A 22,414-nucleotide genomic window follows, 5' to 3' on the forward strand; every position below is an offset into this window, starting at 1 on the left:
CTCTCTCTCTCTCTCTCTCTCTCCCTGCTTCCTACAGCTCCAGATGTAGAACTCTCAGCTCCTTCTCTAGCACCATGTCTGCCTGCATGCTGCCATACTTCCCACCATGAAAATAATGGACTAAAGCTCTGAATCTTTAAGCCAATCCCAATTAACTGTTTTCCTTTATAAGAGTTGCTGTGGTCATGGTGTCTTTTCACAGCAATAGAAACCCTAACTAAGACACCCAGATAAACTCTTGTGGTTACAGAATTCAGACAGTGGAAGAGGAAATGATGCTATTCTCTGAAGAATGCAATTGGCCGAGGCCATTCTGCATTGGTCTCTGTAGTCAGCCTGCATTTCATAAACATGTATTCACACTACTCTCCTCCATACTTCATAACTGATGTATTCTGGGCAATAAGCCTTCTTTTTCATTGTCATTTATAAGCCCTTTTGAAAAATTATCTCCCTTCTTTTAACTCCTCCCTTAAATTTTGTCTCAATAAAAATAAAGGCCACTAAGTCCATGTGTCAGGTATGCCTCAGCCACAAACATAAATATTTGTTGTTCAGTGTTTGAAATGTTGGAGACCTTTCTTTCTTCTCATCACTAAGATAGATCTTTACCACATCTAAATTCCCACCTCTATTTTCACTGCCCACCTAGGAGTCATTTTCTTGTTTAATGCAGAGCAAACTCAATTTCCAAAGGGAGAAATGAAGTGGTCATGTGAATTATGAACTCTGGTTTTGGAGGCAGAGAGCACTGAGAGTGAATAAGGATGCATTGGATGCCCAGTAACTTTGTGTTAATTAATTCTATTAGTGCTGTGCTAATGGGAAGGAAATTCTATTGAAATGAAAACATAGTCTTAGATTTCTTTTTGTGAACAACGATATGATAGAAGATTCAAAATTTTAAAGAATTACTCAAATTGCAACAAAATGTTCTAAATGAAACCATGTCTCAAGAGCTAAAGACAAATGCAAAAATTGGAACAGGGCCAGCAGAAAGGGACCAAAGGGAATAAGTGGAGAAATAAGAGGAAATAATGGGAGAGAGGAATATGACCATGATACACAGTAAGAAACTGTAAAAAAAAAAAAAAAAAAAAAAAAAAAAAGAATTAAAGACAAGTGTAGTAATATTAGGAGTGGGTTAACTATAAAACCTACATGAGACTTGTATCAGCTTTAAGAACACAAATAGATTAAAATTGTAGTGATTTGGGGCGGGTCATGCAAATGGTAACCGGGCTAACAGGCTAAACTTGAAGGTGATGTAATACACTTTAGCTAAAAAAAAACTTACAAGAGCATAAGGGACAAAGAGGGTCATAATATTCTGACAAAGGGCTCAATTTCTCAAGAGTCTATGACAATGTAATAGCTTACTTAACTATTAACACACATGAATAGAGAAAGAGATGTCAGTGCAATAATATTATGGGGCTTTGGTACCCCACTTGCAACAGTAGCTATATCATTCAGACAGAAAATAAATAATAAAACAGTAAAAATGTACACTGTTATAGACTAAATGAAGCTAGTAGACATGCATAGAACATTTCTACAAATACTGGCAAAGGAAATTTATTTTCCAATGTACATAAAATGTCATTCAAAATAAAATGATATAGATCCACAAAACTAGTCCTAATAAATTCAAGATACTGGCAAAAACTTATAAAATATGTTTTTGAAAAGCAATGTCATGAAAAAATAAAGAGACAATATTGACATTCACAAACTTATAGAAATTTAAAAACACCCTCTTGAAGAATCAACAAATGAGTCAAAGACTTAATAAAAGAAACGAATAAAAATTATTTGGAAAGAAAAAATGTTATGCCCAGCTTACACAATATAACATAAACAGCTAAAAGAAGTATGCATATTTCTGTCTCTGCCCACAGTAAGAACGTCAAAAGATCTTACATGAATAACCTACTTATAACTTAAACAGAAAAAGAACAGATTAAACACAAAGTTAAGAGAGGGAAGAAAAATCATTATAGAATATATTAATCAGACAGACTATAAAATCAATTAAAATCATCAATAAAACTAAGGGTTTTGTTGTTTTGTTTTTGAGATGACAAAGTTTAGAAACACTCAACTAGACTAAGATTAAAGAAAAATCTTAAATCGAGAATTAATGAGGAGACATTGGAAGTGGCACACTGGAATGCAAAGGACTTATGAGAGAGTGCCATGGACATTACATAGAAAACTGCTCCAAATCTGTGATCCATAAAACTTACCAAAACTTTCCAAAGAGGTAGAAAATCTTAATATACAAATAAAAAGTATGTATATTAACTCAATAATTAAAACTCCAACAGAGGAAATCACCAGACACATTCCTAAGTTAACGCTACCGAACACAAAAATTCAGGAGATTTTTATATACTAAGAAGAAAATAATGAAAGAGAAATTGGGGGAACAATCATATTCATATTATCTTTACGAAATCTAGAAATAAGCCAGGTGGTGGTAATGCACATCTCTCTCTGAGTTCGAGGCCAACCTGGTCTACAGAGTGAGTTCCAGGACAGCCAGGGCTACTGTTCTGAAAAAAGAAAGAAGGAAGAAAGGAAGGAAGGAGGGAGAGAGGGAGGGAGGGAGGAAGGAAGGAGACTTTGCTGAAAGATGGATGCAGCTGGCCACCAACAATAAGCAAAATAAGCCAGCCTCTGAAAGGCAAATGTCAAGTTTCCTCCTGTTTGTGAATCTTAGATTTAGTATAAGCAGGTAAGCTGTATATATGTATCTCTATATATGACTAAAAAGCAGAAGGAGTCTGTGAAAAGGAGAGTAGCAAAAAGCCAAAGGTGAAGAGGAGATGAGAAAGAGCAGATTATGAGAGGTGAGTATGGTCAAACTACGTGGCCCACTCAGAAGAAGTTGCCTTTATGAGACCCACACAATAAATACCTGTCAATATCAAAAACCTTTCTAAAGCATAAATATACAGAAGTTATCTTATTTAATAATCTAATTCTATATCTAATATAAAGTATACATTTACTCCTTACAATTTCCATCTAAATGTTTGGTCAGAAATGATCTTAACTATCATTTCATTATAACTTTGTATTAGTCTATCAGCTTTAAAATCCTTCCACGGTTTCTTTGACCACTTGCTAAAATGGATTTACATCGTGGAGATAATTCCCTTCCACGATCCCTGTTGTTTGGGGCTATCAGACTGTAGAAGGCTGGGAATGCTTCTCACTACAGCCAAGGGCGCTATATAGGTAAAGGTCACTCCTCTGCATTTACTCTGGCAGTTCCCCTCTCTTCCCTTCTCTGTCCATTCCCTCTCATAGGCACCTAAACATCCTCACAAAGTCTTTGTGTGAGTCAGAATATAAAGTGGTATCCCACAAGCCAAAATATGGCCTAGATTTTGAAAGCATTACAAATTTTCTCCCCCAAATATTTTCTTAGAATAGTGTGATGGTTGGTTTGAATCTCAACTAGGCACAAATTAGAATATGCATATTCATCGTACAGATACTGTTCCTCTAGAGATCACTGACTAATGATGTACATACAAGATACAAGAATACAAAACTTGATCCCACAATAGTGCCGCTAAATAGTTTCAGTGAAATTATTCTTTATATATATTTTGGGGAAAAAAGCGTACAATGTGCCGCTATTTCTGAAACCATCTTCACATTTGTCCCAGAAAGAATGAGAAGCTGCTTTCCCAGTCTGTCTTGACTGCATTCTTTCACATGCCCAACCCCATGCTTCAAACCCAGAAACCAGAATTCCTGCACTCATGATATCTACAACCACACCATGTCCAGGAGACTTCCTCCTTCTTGAATGCAGAGAAAACACTTGTCCAGGGATTCAAGGCCAGAAACTCACTATGCAGCAAGTTAAATATACATAAATAATACAGTTTCTAGCGGTTTCGTTTCATGTTTTCTTTTTTCCCCTTTACTAAACACAGCTTTATAGTTTTAAATGCCTTTAATAAACGACAACAAAAAGGATGCTGTTTTCATCAGCCAATCAAGTCAGGAGTTATAAAACTGCAGCCAGTAGATGGATAGTAGGGGCGGGGCTTAGAGCAAGTAACTGTCAGTGAGGCTGCAGTTGGTTTGGTACTGTTCTGGAGTGAGAGGAAGTTTCTGGCCCCCACTTCTCACATTTTCCAGGACACTCCTGGGCTCTGGATGGTAAGACACCTGTTGTTTCTCTTTCTAGAAGTTGACCTTTCTCACTGGTACTTGGTTTCTGCACCTCCTCTCCTGGAGGAACAAGGAGAACCACAGCGTTCAGCTTTAGGGTTGACTCTCTCCTCCCGACCATTCTGCCTTTCCTGTCACAACCAAAGACTTCCCTAAGATCAACCACCTCTTGGTACATTTCTGCCCTGCTCCTCCTCCAACATAATTTTTATGTCAGTTCTTTCTGAACCACTCACAGCCACGAGGATAATGACTTCGCTCTGATGTGGTAACGAGAAGTCATGCTCTAGAAGAAAGTGCAGTGGAGGACTTTTAGCCAGGGCTGTTTACCAGTAGTGACCAGCACTACTGAGAAGTAGGGCCCCCTGTTCAGAGTCAATAAGTAGGAAGACAGGTTGGTGTCTCAGAGTTCACTGCACAGACATTGGGATACTCAGTGGTAACTACCCCCAGTCCTGAGGCTTGCGCTTAGTTGCCTGTGAGGCGGAGTAGCGACCCACAGTACCCTCTTTGGGATATTTCTGTCATGTCATTCCTGAAAAATGGTAATGGAAAAAAGGAAAACTTCTTTTCAGGGACAAAGTGAATAAATGTGACTTCTACTCCTTGAGAAAGGGAATCTCCGAGCTTTGACTGGCTGTTTGTTGTAAGGGTAATCTACAAATCTACACGCTAATTCTTAGAGGGTCACCATTAACTACCTCTCTTCAAAAAATGAAAACAGGAAATCACTGTTTCTTCCATAATGAGATGCGGACTCATAAATTTATTGAAATATAATAAAGCCAATTTATTCTGAAGAAGTTTTGACAGCATTAGAAATCCAGTTGTTCTCATACAGCTTTTTTATACATATCTTTAAAACGTTAATGACTAGTACTATAGCGTTTACAAGCAAAGCTAAGTCATTTTTCTCAGGAAAAGGCTAGTTAGTATATTTTAAGTCAAAGTTGCAAAATTTGCAGCCTAAGCATTTACCACATCATAAATGCCACATTTAAAAAAATTATGTTGAACTTATTCCGGGGTATCTCTGAATTTCAGCAATAATCAGAAATTGAGGTAATTGTATGCTTTTCTGAAACTAGTTTATTAGAATTGAATGTATAGACACTAAGGTTTTAAATGATTTTAGAAATGAAAAAAAGTATTTATGGGACTGTGTGCTCCTATCTACAGTTCAGAACCAGGGACCCCTCTGCTGTATTAAGTCTCAAAAGCACACAGGAAGAACCACAGTGGAATTTGTACAACCCCAAGACCCAGGATCACCCTGGACCAATTACATTCACCTCTGAGGGTGGTATCAGGCAACAGGACTTTTTTCTCTTCAACTTTCCAAATGATTGGTGCTACTGCCCAGATGGAGTGTCTCCTTCTCAAGAGACAGAGCTGAGTGCTTTTGCTCCTTTCCCAGATACACTTCAAGCCCTTTTTTGTTTGTTTATTTTTGTCATTAAGACAGGGTCTCATGTAGTCCAGTCTGTCTTGGAATTTGCTGTGTGCCTCCATCTCCCTAGTGCTAAGATGACAGGCATGTATCACCTTGGTTTGTTTACACCAGCCTGGGGATTGAACCCAAAGCTTTGTGTATACTAAGCCAGAGCTGTAGTGAATCAGCCTCATACTTAGCCCTATCTCAAGTTCTTGATATAGTAAGAATACATAAAAAAAAAACGTAGATATCCTTTGATGAAAAGACACACACACACACACACACACACACACACACACACACACACACACACCACCCCAGTCCCTAAATGTAGAATCTGGCCTGATCCCTTACAGTTAGGGCTCAGTGTTCTGGTAACCTGACTGGTAGGCTTTTGGCCAGGGCAAGTTGTCCTATTAGGCATGAACAATCCCACAGAGCATCAAGACAAATGGCCAGGTATGTGACCTTGGAAGGCAGAGACAGTCAGGTCTCTATGAGTTTGAACCCAGTCAGAACTGTAACAGTGAGACCCTATCTCAAAAGTAAATAAATAAATAAATAAATAAATAAATAAATAAATAAATAAATAGACAGACAGATAGATTGATCAAAGTGAGACAGATATAAGAGCCTTGTGTGAGTCCTGTGAATCCATGCATCCCCACTCTCATTTAACACATTCTTTGCTTCTTTTCTATTCATCACAGTGTCATTTTCTTAGGTTTACTCTCATTATAGATAAGATTTATTGAGCTACTCAGTGACAGAACTGTCCCTGGTTCACACAATTTATAGGAAAGCCTCATCCTAGAGACCTTTTCCAAAGCCCAGAGCCCATAGAGAGCTCTTTATAGCTTCATTTTACCTAGGTTTCCCATGGCTCCACGTGGCAAATTTTCACCCTGACTGCTACAAAGTCTGCTGACTGCAGATGTATTTCTGATTGTAGTCATCTTTGTCACAAACTGAATCAAAATCAGAACTTGGCTTTGAGACTGAAAACTGAGCAACTGTTGCTCTTGAACTGGGATAGTTGCAGTGATTGTTAAATAGCCACATATTAAATCACCTGGGACATCTAGGCGATCTCTGAGGATACAACTAAGCATCATTACAGGTCTCTGGGGAATTTCAGGAAATAATACAGAGGGGAGTTATATTGGCTAGGAAATGAAAGGGACTTGAAAAACCAATCAATTAGAGAAAGAAGGCTATGACACTACAAAGGGAAGCTTGCCAGACCTCTGGGTCCAGGCAACCTGATCATGGAGTCTGTGCTCAGGTGATGCAGTCTCTGTGAACGTTGTGTACAGGTCTACTTGATGCTGATGATGCGGTAACAGGGAGAAAGCAGCATGCAACATCCTTACAAGAGAATGAGCTCATCGGTATAAAGAAAGCATAGAAAAGCCACTGGATGAGATTCACGTGGGTGATTTGTTTTACTGTATTTGTTTACATATGTATTTCAATGTTAACTATAAGCACATATTAATTTAATTTCTTTTTCAAAATATTTAAAACCAAAATGTATATTGTGTGTATGTGTGTATGTATTATGTGTGTATGTATTTTTGAGGTCAGCAGGGGCACAAGGAGTTCTTGTCACACCCCACAAGATATGATTTCTTGAAGGAAGTTAAAGACCTTTGATTTAAAACTGTCTTATCAACCCTGTCTTGAAACACCAAAAAAATAAAAATAAAACTGTCTTATCTTGGGAAGAGATAAGTTCTTTGAACGTTGCTATTGTTCGTTGTTTTAAACTCTCGACAGAATTCTGGTCTGCAGGTGCTCCTCTTGGGATAAAAGAAAGCCCCAGTTTTTATCAACATGGTCTGCTATTGCTGTCTTGTTGAAATTACAATGCAAATCAAAATATTACTTCACCTCTCCAGACAGCAGGATAGACTGAGGGTGAATTTCTCAGTGTTGCATTCCCAGAGATGAGTAACCTGCACTAGCTGTGGTCTCAACAATTGGAGAAGGGTTAGGTGAAGAAACCTTCTGGGCAGGTGCACAGGTGCAAGGTGGGCAATGACTGGGTAGCACTCAGCACTGTGAGAGAATTCATGGCATCGCTGGCTAGTCTCTGTCACCTGGGATTCTGCCTTTTCCACTTCATTTCAGCTGCAAGTACCACAGAAGAGAGAGGTATCACTAATGTTTACAGACCAGAAGTGAGGACTTGAGATAATGTGAGATTTTCTTCTCTTTTAGCAAAGCATTAGGAGGACACAAAGAAGAAATGACCCGTCCAGCAGGCCAGGTTATTCGAGGGTCTCGAGAAGGGACCACCTAGGAATCAATGGGGGGCGAGAGGGAAAGGAGACCAAGTGCGTGAAGAAAGACAGAGTCAGTCTGAGTTGCTTCAAGGTCTCATTTATTTACTGGGTGTTAGAGCTTATAAATAGGGCTTCAGGTACAGAGGGGGAGCAGGAGGAGTGAGGAGAGGACAAAGAAAATTCCTAAGGGAGGATCAGCAGGAGGTCGGTTTGGTTCCAGGCCACTGCAGCTAGCTGATTTAGTACAGGCTCCAAGAAGTTGATTTAATCCTACATTCCTAGGTTAGACTAAAAGCCTCCTATTTACACGAGGCTTGATAAATCCTGGAAGGTTACACAGGTTCAAGACACAGCTGTCCGGAGTCGGTCCCCAACACAGAAAACCCCTATTTCCTTTGATTCCCTCTGAGTTTTGCAGAGAGATATAGAGTTAATGGTAGGCTGAGTATAATTGAAGATGAGGATGGAAGAAATTGTTGAGAATTCAACTGAAATTCAAAAATGTCAAACTAAGTAACACATAGCTAGATCTTCTGAAAAGTGTATTTCTGAGCACTCCTTGGGACCTCCCTGATATCATCCCAGTACGATACCGTCTTCAATCTGTACTGTTGGAGCTACCTTAACACACCCCACTCCTTACTCTAGTCTATGGACAAGTCTTACAAATGCTGTCATTTACAATGAAGGAAAGGAACAGCAATAGGAAATTAGAATTTTATGCCTAAGTTCATAGGTTTCCTATAATATTTCCAATTGAAGGAATCAAACAATATCCAGCCTGCGGAAAGAGGTATGTCGTATCTATTGTCAGTATCCTTCATCTCTGTCGGGTTTAAAGCATTCAAAGTATAATAACTACTAGGTCAGACTTAGGATTCAGCAATTAGTATAATTGAAGGAAACAGACAGGAGAATCAAAGTTCAGAACAGAAGGTTCCAGAAATTCTAAACTAAATGATAAACCTATGCCTAACTTTTATGATGAAAAACAAGAAAGATGACCATCAAAACTGAAAATTGTGAGGAAATACTTGACCAAAGCAAATCATAAAACCATATGATTAAACTCTACAAATCCATGTCTAATGTCAAAGTACTCTAGAGATCTCCAACTACTTTTAGCTTTGTTGACTGTAACACATTTCTCTGCCAGGCTGGTTTGACATCCAGTCTGCAGTTCTCTTGGCAAGTATCCCAAAATACTGGTATCTCCAACATCTTTAGGTATCTAGCAAAATACAGGTTTTACTTTCACAGCTTCAGAAAATGGCCATTCTTGGTTGCCATGCAGAAGGCACCCCAGATACTTGCCTGGCCTCACCAGCTTTTCATTGTTGCAGAGGGATATTTCATAACCCCTTTTTTGTATCTTTGACTCTGAAGCCAAAACCATGTGGCCAAAGCTGCCAAATTTGGCTGGTTGCTGGGCCTGGAACTTGGCCCCCTCACTCAAATATATTTGCACCAGCCTTTTGTTGCCAATGGTTTCCTTTACTACTTAAGCATTTTTAAAATTTCTTTCCACAAGTTGGCAGCCACATTCTTTGCCTAAATATCACAACTACAGTCTCTAGGACACTAACTAATATTCTTCCCCACTGAAGCTTCTTGGGCTAGACCCTCATACTTTAAATTGTCCTCAGCACTGTCATTTGAAAATCCTCCTGCTAGGATGGTCCATTAAGCCCAGATAAACAACTTCAACTGCTTTCTTAATCCAAAGACCCCAAATTTGTATTTCACCAATATGCACAATGATCAGGCCCGTTCCAGCAATACACCACTCTCTCTGATACCAACTTCTGTCTTAGTGTTCTATTGCTGTGAAGAGACACCATGACCATGGAAACTCTTATAAAAGAAGGCCTTAATTTGGCTTTGCTTACCTTTGCAGAGGTTTAGTCCATTGCCAACAAAACAAGAGCATCGTTGTGTGTACGGTGGCATGCAGGCAGACATAGAGCTAGAGAAGTACCTGAGAGTCCCACAGACTGACAGGCAGCAGAAGGAGAGAAATGCTGGGACTGGGTTGGGCTTTTGAAATGCTGAGCTCCACCCCCAGTGACCCAATTCTCCGAACAAGGCCACATCTACTCCAACAAGCCAGACTTCCAAATCCCTCTCAGGCAGTGCCAATCTCTGATGACTACGATTTGGCTATAAGAGCCTGTGGTGGGCATTTTTATTCAAAGTCCAACAGACTCTAAAGAAATTGAATCCATCATTGGAACTGTAAATCAGAAATCTGTTAAATTAATGATCACATTGATTCTGTATGCTTTAAGCATAATAAAGTGTCTCAATCATGGGTGAATAGTAAACTACTAGTAGAATTAACTTCTCTGATATTAAGAAATTTGAGATCCTGCCCCAGACTTCCCTTCTGGACAAGAGGTAGATGCCTGGGCTCAGCCTAGATCCCATCCCTGGGCACCAGCCACACCAGGGAAGACCTGCCCAACTTGACCCCAGGTTCAGGCCACCAGGCATGATTCCTTCTACCCCCACCCCTACTGGGAAGGCTCCCCATCTCCAAGACCCCCTGCAGACCCTGCAATCTCCAAGCCCTGCTCCCATACCCATCATCAACCAACTCAACCACTTTCTGAGACTTAGAGACCAGCCCCCAGCGCCCATCCTGCCCTAGACTTCCCATCTGGACAAGAGCTCCCATCCTGCCCTGGACTTCCTGTCTGGACAAGAGAGCTCCCATCTGGACAAGAGAGAGAGAGACTTCCTGAATCTGTCAGCTCTGTCTGGACCAAGTGCACTGATAATACCAAGGACGAACCACAAGGAGATGGACAGACATCAAGGTAGATGTGCACACAACAAAATGAAGAGCAATACAGAATCACCAGAACCTAGCCCTCCTCCAACATCTAGACCTGAACATCAAAAATTGGAAGAAGCAGATGAAAACAGCCTTATGAATCACATCATGAAGAAGGTAGAGGCTAATATACAGGAAAAGACAAACAAAAAATGGGAAGAACGCTATAAAAAACTAGAGGAAGGGACAAATAAATTAGAAGAAAACAATAAAGTCCTGGAAGAAAATAATAAAGCACTGAAGAAAAATCATGAAAAAGCAACGAAACAGAAGAAGAAAACAGTCCAATACCTGAAAAGGGAAATAGAAAAAATGAAGAAGACACAAACAGAGGGAATGCTGGAAATAGAAAATCTGAGTAAACGATCCGGAACTTCAGATGCAAGTATAACCAACAGAATGCAAGAGATGGAAGAGAGGATCTCTGGCGTTGAAGATACGGTAGAAGAAATAGATTCATCAGTCAAGGAAAACACTAAAGCCAACAAAGTCATGACCCAAAATGTCCAAGAAATTTGGGACACCATGAAAAGCCAAACCTATGTATAATAGGGATATAAGAATGAGAAGAATACCAATTCAAAGGCACACAAAATATATTCAACAAGATCATACAAGAAAACTTTCCCAACTTAAAGAAGAAAATGCCTATGAAGATACAAGAAGCCTATAGAACACCAAACATACTAGACCTCCCAAAAAAGTCCCCTCGCTACATAATAATTAAACAACTAAATGTACAGAATAAAGAAAGAATATTAGGCTGGGCAGTGGTGGCACACGCCTTTAGTCCCAGCACTCAGGAGGCAGAGCCAGGCGGATCTCTGTGAGATGGAGGATGGAGGCCAGCCTGGTTTACAAAGGGAGTTCCAGGAAAGGCACAAACCTACACAGAGAAACCCTGTCTCAAAAAACCAAAAAAAAAAAAAAAAAAAAAAAAAGAATATTAGGAGCAGCAAAGGAAAAAGGCCATGTGACTTAATAAGACATTCCAAGACAAAGCCAGATTATAAACAATACTTATCCACAAACCCAGCCCTACAGAAAGCACTAGAAGGAAAATTACAACCTATGGAAGTCAGATACACCCTCGAAAACACAGGCAATAGATAAAGCCAGAGCAGTAAACCCCAAAGAAGAGAAGTACACACACACTACCACCAAAAAAATAACTGGAATAAACAATCACTGGTCATTAATATCCCTTAATATCAATGGACTTAATTCACCTATAAAAAGACATAGGGTTACAGAATGGATACGAAAGCAGGACCCACCTTTCTACTGCTACAAGAAACACACCTCAAATTCAAAGATAGATACTACCTAAGAATAAAAGGCTGGGAAAAGGCTTTCCAATCAAACGGTCTTAAGAAACAAGCAGTTGTAGACATCCTGATATCCAACAAAATAGACTTTAAACTAAAATCAATCAAAAGAGATCAAAATGGGCATTACATACTCATCACAGGAAAGATCACCAAGATGAAGTTTTAATTCTAAATATTTATGCCCCAAACACAAACACAAGGGCACCCACGTATGTAAAAGAAACATTACTAATGCTTAAACCACATATAAAACCCCACACATTAACAGTGGGAGACTTCAACACCCCACTTTCACCACTGTACAGATCGCCCAAATCGAAACTTAACAGACAAATAAAGGACTTAATTGATGTCATGACTCAAATGAACTTAATTGATATCTACAGAACATTCCATCTTAACAAGAAAGAATATACCTTCTTCTCAGTGCCCCATGGAACCTTCTCTAAAATTGACCACATGCTTGGCCACAAAGCAAATCTCAACAGATATAAAACAATTGGAATAACCTCCTGTGTTCTACCAGACCACCATGGTTTAAGGCTAGATTTCAACAACAACAAAAACTACAGAAAACCTACACTCTCATGGAAACTGAATAATGCTCAACTGAATCACCAATGGGTTAAGGAAGAAATAAAGAAAGAAATTAAAGACTTCCTAGAGATCAACGAAAATGAAGACACCATATACCCAAACCTATGGGACACTATGAAAGCAGTGCTAAGACAGAAATTCATAGTACTAAATGCCCACATAAAAAAGTTGGAGAAATCTCACACTAGTGACTTAACAGCACACCTGAAAGCTCTAGAACAAGAAGAAGCAAAGTCTCCCAGGAAGAATAGACACCAGGAAATTATCAAAGTGAGAGGTGAAATCAATAAAATAGAAACAAAGAGAACAAAACAAAAAAATAGTGAAACAAAGAGTTGGTTCTTTGAGAAAATCAACAAGATAGATAAGCCTTTATCCAAACTAACCAAAACATAGAGAGAGCATCCAAATTAACAAAATCAGAAATGAAAAGGGGATATAACAACAGACATTGAGGAAATCCAGAGAATCATCAGGTCATACTTCAAAAACCTCTACTCCACAAAACTGGAAAACCTAAAAGAAATGTGTGGTGATATTCTAATTGTACTGAAATGTGACTTTGATTGTATGTTAATAAATAAAGTTACACCGGGGTCAGAGCTATTAGAGCCAGAGCAAGAGTGTGGCGGTGGTGGCACACGCCTTTAATCCCATAGATCTCTGTGTATTCAGGGATACAGCCAGCATTGGAGACATATGCCTTTAAGACCTGGGGGGCCGTACATACAGACAGTGACGAGGCAGTCACGTGTTTGGGTTTACAACCAATGAGAAGGCAGAACAAAATACTATAAAAAGATGGACAGACAGGATATAGCTCTCTTTCGGGAAGCTGGGACACCGCAGGAGGAAGGGTGAGATTTTAGCTCTGAGCTCTGACTTCCCTCTCGGCTTTCTCTTTTACATTGGTTCTGTGTTTCTTATTTAATAAGACTGTTGGTTACATCTACAGAAATGGACAATTTTCCGTATAGGTACCCCATACCTAAGTTAAATCAAGACCAGATAAACTATTTAAATAGTCCAATAACCCCTAAGGAAATAGAAACAGTCATTAAAAGTCTCCCAACCAAAAAAAAAAAAAAAAAAAAAGCTCAGGACCAGATGGTTTCAGGACAGAATTCTACCAGATCTTCAAAGAAGAGTTAATACCAATACTCTCTAAATTGTTCCACACAATAGAAACAGAAGGAACATTACCAAACTCCTTCTATGAGGCTACAATTACCCTGATTCCTAAACCAAACAAAGATACAGCAAAGAAGGAGAACTACAGACCGATCTCCCTCATGAACATTGATGTAAAAATACTCAATAAAATACTTGCAAACAGACTCTAAGAACACATCAAAACAATTATCCACCATGATCAAGCAGACTTCATCCCAGGGATGGAAGGGTGTTTCAACATACACAAGTCTGTCAATGTAATACACCATATAAACAAACTCAAAGAAAAAAACCACATGATCATCTCACTAGATGCAGAAAAGGCATTTGACAAAATCCAACACCCCTTCATCATAAAGGTGTTGGAGTGATCAGGAATACAGGGAACATACCTAAACATAATAAAGGCAATTTACAGCAAGCCAAGAGCCAACGTCAAATTAAATGGAGAGAAACTTATGGTGGTATTTTATTTGTACTGAAATGTGATTTTAATTGTATGTTAATAAGTAAAGTTGCCCGGGGGTCAGATCTATTAGCAAGCCATAGGAAAGCAGGGTGGTGGTGGCATAAGCTTATAATCCCAGCACTTGGTAGGCAGAACTAGGAAAGTCTCTGTGTGTTGAAGGATACAGCCAGCACTGGAGACACAATCCTTTAAGACCTGGAGGGCTGTATTTACAGGCAGTGACAGGCAGTCACGTGATTGGGTTTACAACCAATGAGAAGGCAGAACAGAAAAACTATATAAAGACAAACACACAGGAAGTAGGTCTCTTTCGGAGAGGTAGGACCACCGCAGGAAGGGTAAGTTTTTAGCTCTGAGCTCTGAGCTCTTGGCTTTCTTCTTTACATTGGTTCTATGTTTCTTATTTAATAAGACTGTTGGTTACATCTACAGAAACTCAAAGCGATTCCACTAAAATCAGGAATGAGGCAAGGCTGTCTACTCGCCCCATACTTATTCAATATAGTACTTGAAGTTCTAGCCAGAGCAATAAGACAACATAACAAAATTAAGAGGATATAAATTGGAAAGGAAGAAGTTAAGCTTTCCCTATTTGCAGATGACATGATAGTATACGTGAGTGACCCCAAAGATTCAACCAAGGAACTGATACAGCTTATAAACACCTTCAGCAACACAGCAGGATACAAGAGCAACTCAAAAAAAAAAATCAGTAGCCCTCCTATATACAATTGACAAACAGGCTGAGAAGGAAATCAGAGATACATTACCCTTTACAATAGCCACAAATGACATAAAATACCTTGGGGTAACACTAACCAAGCAAGTGAAAGACCTATATGATAAGAACTTTAAGTCCCTGAAAAAAGAAATTGAAGAAGATGTCAGAAAATGGAAAGATCTCCCATGCTCATGGATAGGCATAACTAACATAGTAAAAATGGCAATTTTACCAAAGGCAATCTACAGATTCAATGCAATCTCCATCAAAATACCAACACAATTCTTCACAGACCTGGAAAGAATAATACTCAATTCATATGGAAAAACAAAAAACCCAGGATAGCCAAAAGAATCCTGTACAATTAAACAACCTCTGGAGGCATCACAATCCCTAACTTCAAGCTCTACTATAGAGCTACAATAATAAAAACAGCTTTGGTATTGGCATAAAATCCTACATGTGGACCAATGGAATCGAATTGAAGACCCTGACATTAACCCACACACCTATGAACATATAATTTTTGACAAAGAAGCCAAAAGTGTACAATGGAAAAAAGAAAGCATCTTCAACAAATGGTGCTGGCATAACTGGATATCAACGTGTGGAAGGCTGCAAATAGATCCATATCTATGACTGTGCACAAAACTTAAGTCCAAATGTATCAAAGACCTCAACATAAATCCAACTACTCTGAACCTGCTAGAAGAGAAAGTAGGAAGTAGTCTTGAACGCATTGGCATAGGAGATCACTTCCTAAATATAACACCAGTAGCTCAGACACTGAGAGAAACAATCAATGGGACCTCTTGAAACTGAGAAGCTTTTGTAGAGCAAAGGATACGGTCAACAAGGCAAAGTGACAGCCTACAGAATGGGAAAAGCTCTTCACCAACCCCACATCTGACAGAGGACTGATATCCAGAATAAATAAGGAACTCAAGAAATTACACATCAAAATGCCCAACAGTCCAATTAATAAATGGGCTATAGAACTAAACAGAGATTTCTCAACAGAGGAAACTCAATGGCTGAAAGACATTTAAGGAATTGCTCAACATCCCTAATTATCAGGGAAATGCAAATCAAACCAACTCTGAGATACCACCTTAAACCTGTCAGAATGGCTAAGATCAAAAATACTGAAGATACTTTATGCTGGAGAGGATATGGAGCTAAGGGAACTCTCCTCCACTGCTGGTGGTGGGAATGCAAGCTTGTACAACCACTTTGGAAATCAATATGGCGCTTTCTTAGAAAATTGGGAATCAATATCCCCCAAGACATAGCTATACCACTCTTGGGCATATACCCAAGGAATGCTCAATCATACCACAAGGGCACTTTCTTGGCTATGTTCATATCAGCATTGTTTGTAATAGCCAGAACCTGGAAACAACCTAGATGCCATTCAACTGAAGAATGGATAAATAAAATGTGGTACATATACACAATGGAATACTACTCAACAGAGAAAACAATGACATCATGAGGTTTGTAGGCAAATGGATGGATCCAGAAAAAAATCATCCTTAGTGAGGTAACTCGGACTCAGAAAGAAAAACATGTTATGTACTCACTCATAGGAAGATACTAGACGTGGAACAAGGATGACTGGACTGCTACTCACAACACCAGGGAGGCTACCTGGAAAACAGGACTCCACGAAAGACATGGGGATTGCCCAATGATGGAGAAATGGATGAGATCTACATGAACAGCCTGGATGTGAGTGGGGGTAATGAAGGGTGAGGGTCGAGGGAAAGAGAGCTTGGGGGAGCGTGAGATCCCAGCTGGATCAAGAACAGAGAGGGAGAACAAGGAATAGGAGACCATGGTAAATGACGACCACATGAGAATAGGAAAAAGCAAAGTGCTAGAGAGGCCCAGAGAAATCAACAAAGATGCACCCACAATAGACTGCTGGCAATGGTCGAGAGGCAGCCTGAACTGACCTACTCTAGTTATAGGATGGCCCAAAACCCTAATTGTCATGCTAGAAACCCCATCCAATGACTGAGGGAACTAGATGCAGAGATCCACGGCTAGGCCCCGGGTGGAGCTCCGGGAGTCCAACTTGTGAGAAAGAGGAGGGTTTATATGAGCGAGAATTGTTGAGGCCAAGGTATGATAAAGCACAGGGACAAATAGCCAAACGAATGGAAACACATGAACTATGAACCAATGGCTTAGAGGCCCCCAACTGGATCAGGCCCTCTGCATAGGTGAGACAGTTGATTGGCTTGGTCTGTTTGGGAGGCATCCTGGCAGTGGGACAGGGTCCTGTGCTCAGTGCATGAGTTGGCTCTTTGAAACCTGGGGCTTATGCAGGGAAGCATGGCTCAGCCTGGAAGGAGGGGACTGGACCTGCCTGGACAGAGTCTACCAGGTTGATCTCAATACTCGGGGGAGTCTTTGCGCTGGAAGAGATGGGAATGGGGGGTGGTGTGGGGGGATGGTAGGGGGAGAACAAGGGAATCCGTGGCTGATATGTAGAATTAAATTATATTGTAAAATAAAATTAAATTTTTAAAAAGATAAAAAAGAAAGAAATTTGATAACATATATGACAATACATTGCCTATCAGTAAGAAGCATACATTTGGCAGCAGTTTTTGAATGTGAAGCTCAAAGATTTCCCAATTCCTCTTTCTGTGATACTTTTTTAATTGGACACTGTTTCAAAATATTTAGTTTTGCATCTACCCAGATATATATATATATATATATATATATATATATATATATATATATATATATATATATTCAGCATTATATTTAAGAATTGCATGGATGCACAAAAGGATAAAGACATTTTGAAAAGGGACTCATCTCCTTACCACTCAGTAGATGCTCATAATATAGAAAAGTACCGAGACAGCAAAAATAGAGCCCACAATCTGAAAGCACACAGATAGTTGGATGCGAGTATGCATACAGCTACTGAGGATAAAGCAGGATTCAGAACATTAGACAAGAACGTGGTCAATACGACGGGCATTCAGAGAAAGAGATTTTAGCTTAGGATTCTGGTAGCAAGATAATTCTGATAGTGACCCAATAGTGTTGCCTCAGTTAAAACTGTTGTGTAGGTTTTTCTATAAGACACACTAGTCTCTAAGGGTGCATAGGATAGGACACAGCAAGAAACATAAATTGAGTTTATCCCTTGAAATGGAAATGAGAAAGACAAACTAGATGTAGGCAGGAAATGATAATATTTAGAACAGTTGGGTTCATGTTGCCACAAGAGACACTTACTATGAGGAATGTAGACTCCATTGCTGACACATTAAATATGACTCTATTCAATGGAATTTGTGATAAAGTTCTTTTGTGATGGGCAGTAAATAGTTTACATTATGCAAGCAGTGCAGTCTTCAGTTAGTAGAGTCTTCCACAGTGGCTCAAAACCAGGCATTCCCAATACAGAAATGAAAAGGCACAGAGAGAGCCCCTAAATGACCAGGCAGCATGACTACAGGCAACCCGAGATCCCATCTCAAACCATAAGTACAAGCTACCTGGAAATGGACAAGCCTATGAACTCTCAAAACCTGCTTTCCAGTCACCCAAGCCTTTTGTCAAGGCCACGCCTCCAAAAGATTCCATAATATTCACCTATCAATGCCATCAAGAGCGGACCGAGTATTTATATAACTGACCTATGGCGGGGGGGTCTCCTGTTTAAAGCACTACATTGAGGCAAGATTATTACCTCTCTTATACATCCTAGACATATAATCAAAGGGAACGGTGTTGCCCACTGTGGTCTGGACCTGTCTACATCCATTAACAATCAAGATAACACTACACAGACATTCCCATGGGTCAATGTGATGTAGTCAATTTCTCAGCAGAGGCTCTCCCTCAGATGACTCCTCTCAGATGCATCAAGAGGACAAACTTAGCTAGAACATCAACTCTCATAGCAAAATTTATTAACTCCTGTAGGCATTGCAGAGTTACTCAAATTTCAATGCAGAAGTGTGTCATCTTTAGTTATAAATACCTCCTGGTTTCTCCCCAAGCCTCTGGCTAACACCATTCTTGTTGACTTCTTCCTGTGGAGATTGTAACATAATAGTCCCGTCCAGACTTTGTAGCACAGCAGAGTGTGTGGAGAAGAGTGGGTAACCATGTGCCAATATTGGGAAGGCCTTATTATGAGAATAAAGGACAAGAGAAAATTGTGAATTTGGAAGATATATAAACTGCTTTTCTCATTTCTGTGACAGCACATGATGGAATCAACTGAAGGAAGGAAGGTGTTATATGAACTCACAGTTCTAGGGCACACTCAGTCCATCATGCTGAAGAAGGCATAACAGCAGGAACATGGGCCTCTGGTCACAAGGCATCTACAGGGAGGAAGCAAACAGAGGTAAATGTTAGTGTTCAGCTAACTTTCTCCTTTTTATTCGTTTTTGGGGTCTAGTCCATGGAATGGTTCCATCCCATTCATGATGAGTCTCCTTATCTCAAGGAACCCAATGTAGAAATCAACAATTACCTATCAGAGAAGATGAACTAATTTGATTTCAAGATCTTCAGCTGTAATGAGGTCTGAGCTATCTGGAACACAGGCAACACCCAGGAGTTGAGCAATTAATCCATGTTTTACTCAGAGAACCAGCCATCAGAGAAGGCAGTGGTTTCAAATTCTAAAGATTACTTCCAAATATTCTTTAGGCAGATGGTATGGGGAAGGGAAACAGGCTGCCAATCATTTCAAAGTTTGGTCTTTCCCCTCTGGTCAGGTGGTCAGTCTTGTCACTGAGATTTATGTTGTGGTGCTGTTTACTGTTTTCTTGCTGTAGCAGGGACAATTCTACTGTCCATCTTCATCATCTCTGTGCAGCAGGGGTGGGTTCACAAGCACCAGGACCTGTCAGGCTTTCCTCTCAAGCTTCCTAGGTTACAGATTAACTCAAACAAACCATTAGCAATGTGTTGTACAGAACCCTACAGAATAAAATACAAATGTGCTTCTATAATAGAGACTATAAGGGACCCCTATCCATCTTACTGTGAGTCAGGCAACCTGTGAGTTAGACAGGTGGCAGTTTCCAGGTCCTCCTATGAGAAACCCTATAGAAAATAAAAGAAAGAAAGGAGGAAGAAGGAGAAGGAAAAGAAAATAAGAAAAATAAAACTGGGTCTACACTGGATGGTCTTCCAGAGGACCTGGGTTTGATTCCCAACACAAAAGTGGATAATCACACCCTTCTGTAACTCCAGTTCCAAGAGAATAATTGCCTCTTTGGCATTCTTGTGTACCAGGCCCTCATGAGGCACACAACATACATGCGGGCAAAACATCCATACACATAAAATAAGAATTTTAAGACATTGAAAACAAAACATACATGTATACTCTGATATGTTTTTTGTGATTACTGAGGAATGTGCCCAGCATTCAATTAGGCAGTATGACTGTAGACTTGCTATAGTAAAGCTGCTATAGAGCCATCCAGAGACGGGAACAGTACTCAATTGACAGTAGCTTTTTGAAGAAGAATACAAAAGAAATCTCTCTCAAATCTTGTCTCCCCTTCTGTCTTCCAGAGTATGCTGAGATACAATTCCATATCCCACCCTCCATTTCATGCCAGAAGCAGTGATAGTTTATATATAAAACCTCAAGTACATTAAGTGTAGGCATTGGCCTGCTCAATTGTCCATTGAGATGAAGCCTCTTACATATTATCACCACCAGGTGGCACCCGAAGCACAAGTTTAACAATGGATGCTACACCACCCAGTTTGTGCTGATAAGGTGTGGCAGTTGAACCTGTGGCTTCTGGATCCCAGCTGCGACAAACCTCTCTGAAGTCATTCTGTGCAGGATATGAAGATTTTGGCAGAATTCACATTGGTTCCAGGCCCTGTGGAGTAAGGGCTATTATGGTTGGAAAGACTAAATGGAAGTCCTTAGAGTTGCCTATGCCAAGGAAAATAATTATCAAAAGAGTATCACATCCTAGGCCGGGCGTTGGTGGCGCACGCCTTTAATCCCAGCACTCGGGAGGCAGAGGCAGGCGGATCTTTGTGAGTTCGAGGCCAGCCTGGGCTACCAAGTGAGTTCCAGGAAAGGCGCAAAGCTACAGAGAGAAACCCTGTCTCAAAAAACCAAAAAAAAAAAAAAAAAAAGAGTATCACATCCATCCCTAGAGTAAATGCAGAAATTATTGCCCCCATTAAGAACTTAAAAGACTCGGGGGAGGGGGGAGGTTCCCACCACTTCTCCCTTTAACTCTTCTATCTGCAAATGTAGGAAACAGATGGATTGTGGAGAATGACAGCTGACTATCTAAAACTCAAATCAGGCAGTGACTTTGATTGCAGCTGCTGTATAAGATATGGTGTCCCTACCTGAGCAGATTAACACATCCCCTAATACATGATATGCTGGATATGTATTATGTCAACTTGACACAAGCTAAAAATCAGAAGGGCGCCTCAATTAAAAAACTGTCTCCGTAAGATCTGGTTGTAGGCAAGCCTGTAGACATTTTCTTAATTATTGATTGATGGGGGAAGGCACGGCTCATTGTAGGTTGGACTGGTGGTCCTAGATTGTATAGGAAAGGAGGCTGAAAAGTCATGATGAAACAGTTAGTTAACAGCACTCCATGGCCTCTGCGTTAGCTCCTGCCTCCAGTTTCCTACCCTGTTTGAGTTCCTTTATTGACATCCTATGATGATAACAGCCACATAAAAATGTAAGCCAAAACCCCTTTCCTTTGGTCTTCATGTTTGATCACAGCAACAGAACACATAGTCTGCAGATATTGATCTAGCAAATGCCTTGGTGGGGGGAGTGTATTCATAAGGAACACCAGAAGGAATTGGCTTTCAGTTGGCAAGGCCAGCAGTACAGCTTCATAGTTTTACCTCAAAGAGCTATTCTCCAGCCCTGTGCCATAACATAGTCAAATGGGCTTTGGATTCTGTATCTCTTCTACAAAATATCACATTGTCACACAATATTGATGACATTATGCTGATTGGATCAAGTGAGTAGGAGGTAACAACCATTTTGAACTAACTTATTGGTAACATGTATGCACATAAGAGGATGAGGAATAGATCCAACCAAAACTGAAGGACATTCTACCTCAGGGAAATTCTGAGGAGTCCAGTGGTGTAGTGAATGCATGCATATTCCTTTGCCTACACGTATGTCTGTGTACTGTGTCAATTCTTGGTCTCTGGAGAGACCAGAAAAGGCCATTGGATCTTTTGGAAGTTAAACATAGTTGTGAGCCTCCTTGTGGGTGCTGGCAATTGCACCTGGGTCCTCTGAAAGAGTAAAAAGTACTCTTAACTGCTGGGCCATCACTCCAGCCCCAGCAAATTAC

General features: G+C 40.0%; 1 protein-coding gene across 2 annotated transcripts in view; it reads left to right on the forward strand.

Moving 5' to 3' along the window:
• The first annotated feature begins 4,069 nt into the window (after positions 1-4,069).
• The window catches only part of Slc9c1 (solute carrier family 9 member C1), a 130,631-nt gene continuing 112,286 nt past the window's right edge, over positions 4,070-22,414 (forward strand). The window contains exons 1-3 of one of the 2 annotated variants that reach the window (XM_076548886.1): positions 4,074-4,185; positions 6,949-7,063; positions 19,289-19,434. The gene's annotated coding sequence lies outside the window, so the exon portion shown is untranslated. Of the gene's footprint in view, positions 4,186-6,948; positions 7,064-19,288; positions 19,435-22,414 lie in introns of both variants that reach the window. The other variant, XM_076548885.1, reaches the window with a different exon arrangement.

This window comes from Peromyscus maniculatus, chromosome 12 (assembly GCF_049852395.1).
Source record: "Peromyscus maniculatus bairdii isolate BWxNUB_F1_BW_parent chromosome 12, HU_Pman_BW_mat_3.1, whole genome shotgun sequence".
NCBI classification, from domain to species: domain Eukaryota; kingdom Metazoa; phylum Chordata; class Mammalia; order Rodentia; family Cricetidae; genus Peromyscus; species Peromyscus maniculatus.